At 45.8% G+C, this 9,687-nt stretch overlaps 1 pseudogene across 1 annotated transcript; it reads right to left on the bottom strand.

Annotated features, from left to right (window-relative positions):
* Nucleotides 1–7,955: 7,955 nt before the first annotated feature.
* LOC308518545 (small ribosomal subunit protein uS5m-like) lies at nucleotides 7,956–8,828 on the bottom strand (annotated as a pseudogene). The gene has a single exon. The product of its transcript is annotated as a small ribosomal subunit protein uS5m-like (transcript).
* Nucleotides 8,829–9,687: the final 859 nt, after the last annotated feature.

Raw genomic sequence — 9,687 nt, 5'->3', positions numbered from 1 at the left:
ATTATTATAGATATGTGTACAGTATGATGATCTGATACAAATGTATATTGTGAAATGATCAGCACTCAAGGTTAGTTAATATATCCATCATCTCACATGGTTACCTTCGTGTGGTGGTGCTGGTGGTGGTGAGAACAATTAATATTTACTCTATTTGCAGTTTTCAAGTATACAATACAGTATTGTCAACTATAGTCACCATGTCGAATGTTAGATCTACAAAGCTTATTATTCATCTTATAACTGAAACTTACCCTCTGACCAACATCTCCCCATTTCCTCTGCCCCTCTCCTCCAGCCCCTGTCAACCATCACTCTATTCTCTGTTTCTGTGAGTTGGCTTTTTTAGAGTCCACATTAACTGAGATAATGCAATATTTGTTTTTCTTTGTCTGACTTACTTCACTGAGCATGTGCCCTCAAGTTTCATCCATGTTGTTGCAAGTGGCAGGGTTAACTTATTTTTATGGTTGCATAATATTCCATGGTGTATATATCACATTTTATTTATCCATTCATCCATCAACGGACACTTAGGTTGTTTCCATGCCTTGTCTATTGTGGATAATGCTGCAATGAATAGGAGAGTGCAGATATCTCTTCAAGATAGTGATTTCATTTTCTTTGGATATATATCCCAAAGGGGGGTTGCTGGATCATATGGTAATTCTATTTTTATTTTGGGGGAAACCTTAATACCATTTTCCTTAGCAACTGCACCATTGTACGCTCCCACAGCAATGCACAAGGATTTCCTTTTCTTCACATGCACACTAGCACTTATCTCTTGTCTTTTTGCTAGTAGCCATCCTAATGGGTATGAAGTGATAACAGGTCTCCTTGAATAGTGGGGTGGAGTACCTACCTGTTCCTCATCTTACTGCCTGGTGGCCTTCCTTCCTGTATATGCACCAGTCAAAGCATTTCAGAGCCTGTACTCTTTAACTATGGCTTGTCTGCATGGGAAGTTGTCCTCTCTCTGTTTGGCTGCTGCACTTTCCTGTGTGCCCATCACAGGTGTGGCTTGGTGACATCTGATTGAGATGGTTTTTCCTCTCCAGCTTGGTGCCACTTAAGACGACACGTTTTGAAGACCAGCTCAAATGTCGCCTCCTCCCTGAAGTTTTCCAGATGTCCTCAGACAAAGTTCATGGGGCTCTTTATTTTTCTTAAGGGCATTGTTTATGGCCCCATAAAATATCAAACCTCACTATACCATGGCTATTTATGTACTTCTTTGTCTCATCAAATAGGTTATTAGCTCTTTAAGGCCATGGACTATATGTTAGCCACTTCACTACCTTGACCATTTGCTTCTGTTTCTCAATCTAGCCACTTCCTTCATCTCTACTGCTACCACCCAAGTTCATGCCACCCACCGTCTCCCACCTGGAACACCTGTGTCCTAATGGGATCCCCTGCTTCTGTTCTTGTGCCCCTTACAATCCATTTTCTACATAACAATGTAAGTGATCGTTTGAAATCACAAATCAGATATGCCCAATAGCCCAACAAGGTCTGTTTCCTGCCAACCTCTCTGACATCATCCCAATAAACTTACCCCTTGGTCACTAGGCTCTACTCTCTCTGATCCCTCATACATCACTTGTTTATGACACTATTCTGTGTGGTAGATTGGATTATTTCTCCTCAAATGTTCACTCCCTTCCCTCTCCAGTATGGATGGAGTTTACGCCCTCATTCCTTGATTTTGAGCTTGGCCTTATGACTTGTTTTGGCCAGTAGGACATTAGTGAGCAGAGATTTGAAATATGACTAAGTTTTGGGCTCACATTTTTCACTTCTGAGAGCAACATGCCCTGGGCCACCTGCTGGTCTCAGCAGAATGAGAGATGCATGGAACAGATCTGAACTGAACTGGTAGCCTAGAGCTAGGCCCTGACTAGATCAGCCAAACCCAAGCGGATCATAGTTGCATTAGCAGATATAAATGTCATTGTAAGCCACTGGTTGTGTGCTGCATAGCACAGCTGTGGCATCGTTGACCAATACATCCTATTCTCCTCTTTCCATAGTCATTGTTTTGAAATTCAGTCTTTTCTCCTTGGGCAACAGTTTCCATGAGAAAAGAGACAATGTCCAGTTTGTTCACTCTGTGATGCCAGCACTGAGCATACACTAGGTGCCAAATGAATATTTACTGACTACTGGCTGACCAGCTACCCCCAGCATACTTAGCACAATACCTGGATCCAATCAGTACTTGCTGGACGGAATTGTTGAGCCATCCAACTTGGGTTGTGTTGGGCCCTGACAAATATAGCTTTAAACTCAAGTTGTCACATGGGCCACAAATGGTTAGTGATGACACTTCTCTCCCCTTCTCTCGCCTCCGTGTGAGGTTACACACACTGGAAACAGATGAGGTGTCAACGCAGTAATTTAAACCACGAATCTGCACTTGCTTAAAGATGAACTTGTTTGGAAGAAAAATGAGAAAAATTCTTGTGATCGTCCAACAAGTCTCCAGATAAGTGCATCAATTTTGGTTCCTGGCAGGTACGGCACACACAATAAAAGAAAACTGCTGAGCTCAGCAGCAGAGAGAAGCCACACTTCTTGTTTCACAAACACAGTTTTGGGGATGGTAATCATATCTCTTAGCAAGGGTGACACCACCGTGGGCCAGGCAGAAAAATGAGCTCTCCCACATTGCAAAATGAACGAAGTGAAGATCGATAAATCATAAAATTAGTTGAGACATCATCTATCTTTCGTGGCTTTCCCTTTATTCCCACCACAGTCCCTCCGGACACTAATTCATTTATTGCATTTTATTTTTGGGAAGACACATCAAGCTCCGAGGCTGCTTTTTGTTAGGGGACCTGGGGCAATAACGTGTGTCATTAATTAGGCAAGATTGGGAGTTTCAATCCAAACCCTGGCCTCCACTGACTTCCAGAAATTGAGTTTTAGGACTGCTTCTGTGTCTTACTTCATCAAAAAGAAGTGTTACTAAAATACGCCCTGAGAGGGAGACAGGGTGGGACACGTCTGCACACTCTGAGGAAGCAATACATTTAGGGACAAACCAGGTGATAAGCCAGATGCAACCTGACTTGTCTAAAGATTCGTTCTGTTGTCTGCATGTAGTTGAAGTAAGTGTGGGAATCTGGAGGGTGTAGAACTTGGAGTCATCTAGTGGCCATATTCTTGATTCCAAGACAAACATTGAGCAGATTTTTAAGGTTTCTGAAATCATGATGTATTTTTTATATGTGCACACAGCGTGTGATTATTACATCAAGAGAATCCTAGAATCAAGGAAAACACAGTAGTGATTCGATTGAATGGTATCAACTGCTGACTGTTAACCCACAACAAACTTAGACTGATTCATTATCACTATGGTTCTGGAAGTTGGCTCTCAGACCTTCTGGTCCAGGCGACGTTAGGTAGAGCTGCAGTCGTCTGGGAGTTTGACTCGGCTGGAGCACTCAGCATGACTCTTGCGTGGTTGGTGATGGTTCTTGCAGTTGACTGGGAGCTCCGCCAGATTGCCTCCATTCCCTTCCATGTGTTTTCTCCATGTGCCTGGGCTTCTCCCAGCTTGGCAGCTGGTCTTTAGTGGTCAGGGAGTGAACGTTGTCAGTCCTCTTACGGCTCAGAAGACCTGGCACATCACTTCCATCATTTACTCTATTGCTCAACGCTGATCAAAAGGCCAGCCCAGCCTAGAGGAGAGGGGGAATTGCCTGTACTTCTTCACAAGAAGAAGGGCATGCATGCTGGGGGGGGCGGGGGGGGGGCGGGGCATCTTTGGAAATTAGTAACACAGTGGATTCTGGTGCACAGTCTAATATAGACCCATCTTCGTTGTGGTCCTTTTGTGAATCACAGCAACCCCTTTCCTTTCTTCTCTGTGCAAGGAATCTGGGCATGGAAGAAGTTTTTGCTAGAAGGGAAAGGACTGTGTACTCTGAAGAAGGAGTGGTCAGTGGTTTCCAAAAGCTTGTATTATGCCCCTTTGGCTCCTTGGTGTTCATGGAACAAAACATGAACACTTTTTCATTTTCTACCGCTGCCCCAACCCAAGGTATAGTTCCCTCAGACTCTCCCATCTCAGTAAATGCCCCCACATCCACTCAGTTGCTCAGGTCCTTAAACTTGGAATCATCTTTGCCCGTTTCCTTTCTCATACATCCCACATCCAGTTCATCAGCCAATGGCCAGGAAACATTCACAAGCCACCTTTCTACTTCGGCCCATCTCCAGTGCTACCCCCTAATCCAAGCCACCACCCCATCGCCACTGGAGTGGTCCAGTAGTCTTTATCACTGGTCTCTGTGTTACCTCTTGCCCTGTACAGTCTATTCTTCATATAGGAGCGAGAATGATCTTTAGACTAAATGGAATCTAGCTTACAGCCCTCCAGAGGCTACCCGTTATAATCAGAATTAAAGCCAAACCACTTGCCATGGTCTACAAAGGCCTTCATGATCCCGTCCCTGCCTGCCTCTCTTGCCTCATCTCCTAGCACCCTCCCTCTTGCCACACTGGCCTTATTTCTGCTCTTTCAGCATGTCACATGGTCGTTTGCACCTCAGGGCCTTTGCACCTGTGGTTTACTCTGCAAGGTCACATGCTCTGGGAATGCAGCCTGGATAGACCCTGCTCTTATGGAGCTTTCAGAGAAGGACGATAGCAAACAAGTTAACATGTGGATAAACGCCAAGAGATAGCAAGCCTTGTGAGGATAAATAAAGTCGTGTAAGTGGATGGAGAGTGATAGGAGAAGGTGCCTCAATATTGAGAGGATGGTGAGGGAAGGTCTCTCTGAACAAAGACCTGGATGAACTGAGGGGGTGAGTCATGCAGATATCTTGGGGAAAATAGAGCAAAGAAGGAACTCTTTCAGAGGCTCCACGGTGAGCAAACACCTGCAGGTCTTGGAAATGATGGCTATAATCAGAAAACTTGCAACAGAAGAAGTCACCATTAAGTATGAAAGCACGCAGCTGAGGCTGTGGGGTTTCCACGAGGACCTGCCTTCCTTTTAGGGAGGATCCCTGAGACAGGAGTGCTCAAAGGAACTGTTTGTTGATTTGAATGGAAAGGGCTTGTCCTCAGCTTTTGTCTGCTCTGCCCACCGCCTCCAGCATTAGGTTCAGTGATTGAGGCTCTGCCAACCTGACTTCCCGGGAGCAGCAGAGTCCTGATGGAGGGCAAAATGCCCATCCCGTCGATAAAATCTTCATGTCCCTGCTGACACCTCTAAAAAGGGCAGAAGAAGAACTGCAGGTTCCCATGCTGATCTGTTGAGCATGTTTTGTTGCCTCCAAGAAGGTCCATCAGAAAGCTTGTGGGACCTGGGCTCGGATGGACCTGGATTTGAGTCCCACCATGATTTTCACTCCTGTGGGACTTCGGTGAGAGTTGCTGTAACCTGGCCTGGACGGAGGCCCTGGGCAGTGGTTCCCAACTTTGGGTTATTTATGCCCAGCATCGTGGTTCTTCCTTTTTTATTTTCAAATTTTGTTGTACTTTTTTGTGTATGGAAAATAATTACTTAATTCCAAACTAAGAATGGTATTAAAAAGTACCTTTAGAGCACAGGACTCTAAAGAGGGGCTGCTGTTGAGGGGTGCCCTGAGGGGAGGGGGATATCTATCACTGTTACTGGTCAGCATTGCCATCCATGGTAATAATAAAAAGCAGATGGCCCTTAGTTACCCCCACCCCCATTTCACCATGCTTATTTATTCATATGCCATTCAGCACATCTCATTTATTAAAAAAAAATAAACTTTTATTTTGGAATAATTTTAGGTTTACTGAAAAGTTGTGAAGACAGCACAGAGAATTCCCTTCCTTACCCTTTGTCCAGCTCCCCCTAATATAGTGCCTTACATAACCTTGGTACATTTCTCAATCCTAAGAAACTAGCATCAATATACTATTAGCAAAACTACAGACTTTATTCAGATTTCACTGGTTTTTCTACGAATGTCCCTTTTTGGACCCAGGATCCAATCCATGACACCACATTTCATTTCGTAGTTATTATTCTTTTGATCCTCACCCAAGGATATTTTTCCCTTGATTTTTCTTTTAGATAGAGTAGTAGGGAGGAAAGGAAGGGGGGAGAGAGAGAAACATCGATGTAAGAGAGACACATTAATTGATTGCCTCCCGCAGGTGCCCTGACCAAGGCCAGGGATTAAACCTACAACCCAGGTGCATGCCCTTGACTGGAATTGAACCTGTGACCCATTGGTGTAAAGGCTGATGCTCTAATCACTAAGCCACACTGGCCAGGGCTGTAGTTATTTTTATTTATTTTTAAATTCTCACCCCAGGATATTTTTTCCGTTGCTTTTTCTAGAGAGAGAGTGGATGAGAGAGGGAAAGACAGAGAGAAACATCAATGTGAGAGAAACACATTGATTGGTTACCTCCTGTACGAGCCCTGACCAGGGCCTGGTCTGGGGAGGAGCCTGCAACCGAGGTTTGTGCCCTTGGCTGAAATCAAACCTGGGACCCTTTGGTCCACAGGCCGACGTTCTATCCACTGAGCAAAACCAGCCAGGGCTATTGTTGTTTTTTAAACTCTCCACAGACTGTGTACCTTATTGACTGGCTGTGTGGACCACTTCCCACTCCTTCTTTCTTGCCATGTCTGTCCCCCATCTTTGCCTCAGAGGAGCCCCACTTTCACTATTACCGCTATCCTCTCCTCATCCAAGGGAACCTTTTCCTGCTGGCTTATCCTTCCATTTTTTTTCATGTTGCTACTATAAATTATATATTCCCATCTCTTTCCTACACAAAGCTATATACTCTTTCTAAACCTTGATAATTTCATTTAAAAGATACAAGTTGGAGACCACTGTGTATTGGGGACATAGAGGTCTTCCTCATTCGTTAGTGTGCCTCCACAGCGCTCTTTTGGAGGGACGTAGCATGCTTATGGAACCATTTCCCTACTGGTGAATGCTTGGGCTGTTTCTGTTTATGGGGCATTACAACACTGCAGTGAATCAGTTGTGCTTCTTTCCAGGAAAAACATGAGACTGTGAGGGAGAAAAGTGATAATCATTTGAAAACCATAGAGAAAAGAAGAACTGAAGTCCATTTTTTATGGAAGCCTGGAACCCCTAAAACTTACCTCTCTGTGTTCTAGGGAGTGTCCTTTTGCAATGGCCTTGACTGGCAGGCAGGCTTTGCCGATGTAGCCTTGGAGATAAGCAAGGGGTCCTATAGATTAGGCATCAGGATTTGTACTTGAACTTGCTTTGCAACCGTTGCTGGGGGAAAAATTTATGCCAGCTCAGGAAATGGACTCCAGTCAATAAGGCCTTCAGTGCAAATATTCTCTTGGAAGAATTTATTAACTCCCTGCAGACCTTGTGGTCAGACACAATTAGAATCTTCTCCCACTTAACAGGCTGGGGCGAGGCCTGCAAAGTGGCATTGAGGAGGCCCAGGGGATGTCTGCAGACTGAGGCAGGTGGCCATGATATGGGGAACAGCTCAATGTAGGGGCAAGAGCCAGGGCTTGGGGGGAGAAGGGGGACAGGCCTGGGTTTGAATCTTCTCTGATAGTTTCTTAGCTGGAGTCCTTTGGGAATGTTTCTTTATCTTTTTGAACCTCAGTTTCCCTACCTGTTAGATGGGGTTAGCTCTTAGCATAACATACATAATAAATGGCAGGTGATTTGGGAAGATGTTTCAACTCCATGGGGTACAAACATGGAACACTTGTGTGGTTTTTTTTTAGTCTTTCCTTAAAACACACACACACACACACACACACACACACACACACACACACACACACCCTAAGGTGTGAGAGCTGAGCCTCCTCCAGGTGCTGGCCCGCCGGGCACTGTGGTGGATGAGGCCCAGGGAAGCTCAGCTGGGGTCCTCCTTAAACCTGACTGTATGGAGCACTTTGTTCCTGGGTGGTCCTCACCTCTTCCCAGTCCAGTTGGCTATTCTGGCCCCAGGTCCTTTCTCAAGGCCCCTTCGGTGATCGGCCACGCTGGGCAGAGGGCGGCACTCCCCTTGGACTTCACAACACAGACACTCTTCCCAGCCAGCTGTTGGTGGGTTTCCTGGTGAGAGAGCTCGTGGAAGAGGCCCAGGTGAGGTGAGCATGTGAGGAACCCCGAGACCTTGGCGCACCCGTCTTCCATGCCAGTGAGGGGCAGATGATGATGATGGCTTGGTGGCAGCAGAGGCCATGGCCTCTGGGTTGTTTCTTCATCTTGATATGTGTCCTATTAAATGTTAAAAGGATCCCACGGGATATCACATGGTCTTCATATCGTTCTGTATAATGCAAAGAGTGAACTGCTCTGTTCTTTGCTTTTCTGGAAGCATCCACGGTTCAGTGGCTTTTCCAGTGGCAAAACCTGTGGCTCCTTTGGCATTCCCCACAGCGACCAGGATACGGACTGATCTCCTTCCCTCTTTTGCTGTCATATTGAAAACATTTCTTACCTCAAGTATCCTGGTATCAAAATCATCATGTGTTTCTCCACCGGGACCAGGGGTGGGAGGGCCAAGACTTTGAACCATGCTTCCACTCCAGCTTCGCTCCAGCTTGACCTTCCTCTTCCTCTTCCTGTCCCACTCTTCTCTCTGCTGGACCATGTCAGCTTCCGCCTTCTCCTGCTCTTCTTGCTGCTTTGGGCAATGGTTTGCACAGCTCCATCCCTCCTAGGAGGGGCATTCAGACCAGGCAATGGGAGGCTACTGCGTACTTCATCGATAATCTGACCCCTGTTCAAAACTTCCTTCCCTTTCTCTCTCTCTCTCTCTCTCTCTCTCTCTCTCTCTCTCTCTCTCTCTCTCTCTCTCATTTTTACTTCTCTTGCCTTTTTTTTTTTTTTGGGTCAATTCTCACCCAAGGATATTTTTTCCACTGATTTATTTTTAGAGAAGTGGAAGGGAGGGAGGGAAGGGCTAAGAGAGAGGAACATCGCTGTGAGACACATTGATCAGTTGCTTCCTGCGGGTGCTCCAACCAGGGTCTGGGATTGAACCTGCAACCAAGGTACATGTCCTTGACTGGAAATCAAACCCGTGACATTTTGGAGCACAGGCAGATGCTCCAACCACTGAGCACACGGCCACGGTGCCTCTTCCTTTTGGTTTTGCTCCTGCAGCAGTCTCTGCTAATGTACTCTTGCATAGCTGACCAGCTGCCAGTTTAATGAAGAAACAATAGGATCGGTACCGTTGGCCTGTCAGGGTGGTGGGAAAGGAAATCCAGCATTGTGACGGTAGCGCACAGATCAACCTGCTGAAATGGTTCCCAGAGGTGACAAAGGGCCATTGCTGAGAAGAGCCTTCAGCATGAAAGTGGAAGCTGTTGCAAAGGTGTTTAGGTAAAGCTGCCTGGACCATAAGTGACCTGCCAGTGCGCCACATACATCCCAGGGAGGCAGCCCGCTACACTCACTGCCACCTGTGGGGTAGCGTATCTGACCTTACTCTTGCCGCCAGCAGGTCTCTCTGTGGCACAAGACTTTTTCTTTTTCTTCTTCTTTTTTTTTTTTGGTATATATTACTTTATTATATTCTGGCACAAGACTTTTCCATTCCAATCCATAGAAACTCTCTCTGACCAGTCTACTCTCTGAGTTCAAAGCCAAATGATAATAGTTCACATTTATTAAACACTGACTGTGTGCCGGGGGCTATGCTAAGTACTTTATA

This window comes from Myotis nattereri, assembly GCF_964212035.1.
Source record: "Myotis nattereri genome assembly, chromosome: 4".
NCBI lineage: Eukaryota > Metazoa > Chordata > Mammalia > Chiroptera > Vespertilionidae > Myotis > Myotis nattereri.
The sequence above is the reverse complement of the archived record's forward strand: the minus strand, read 5'-3'. Positions and strand labels throughout refer to the sequence as shown.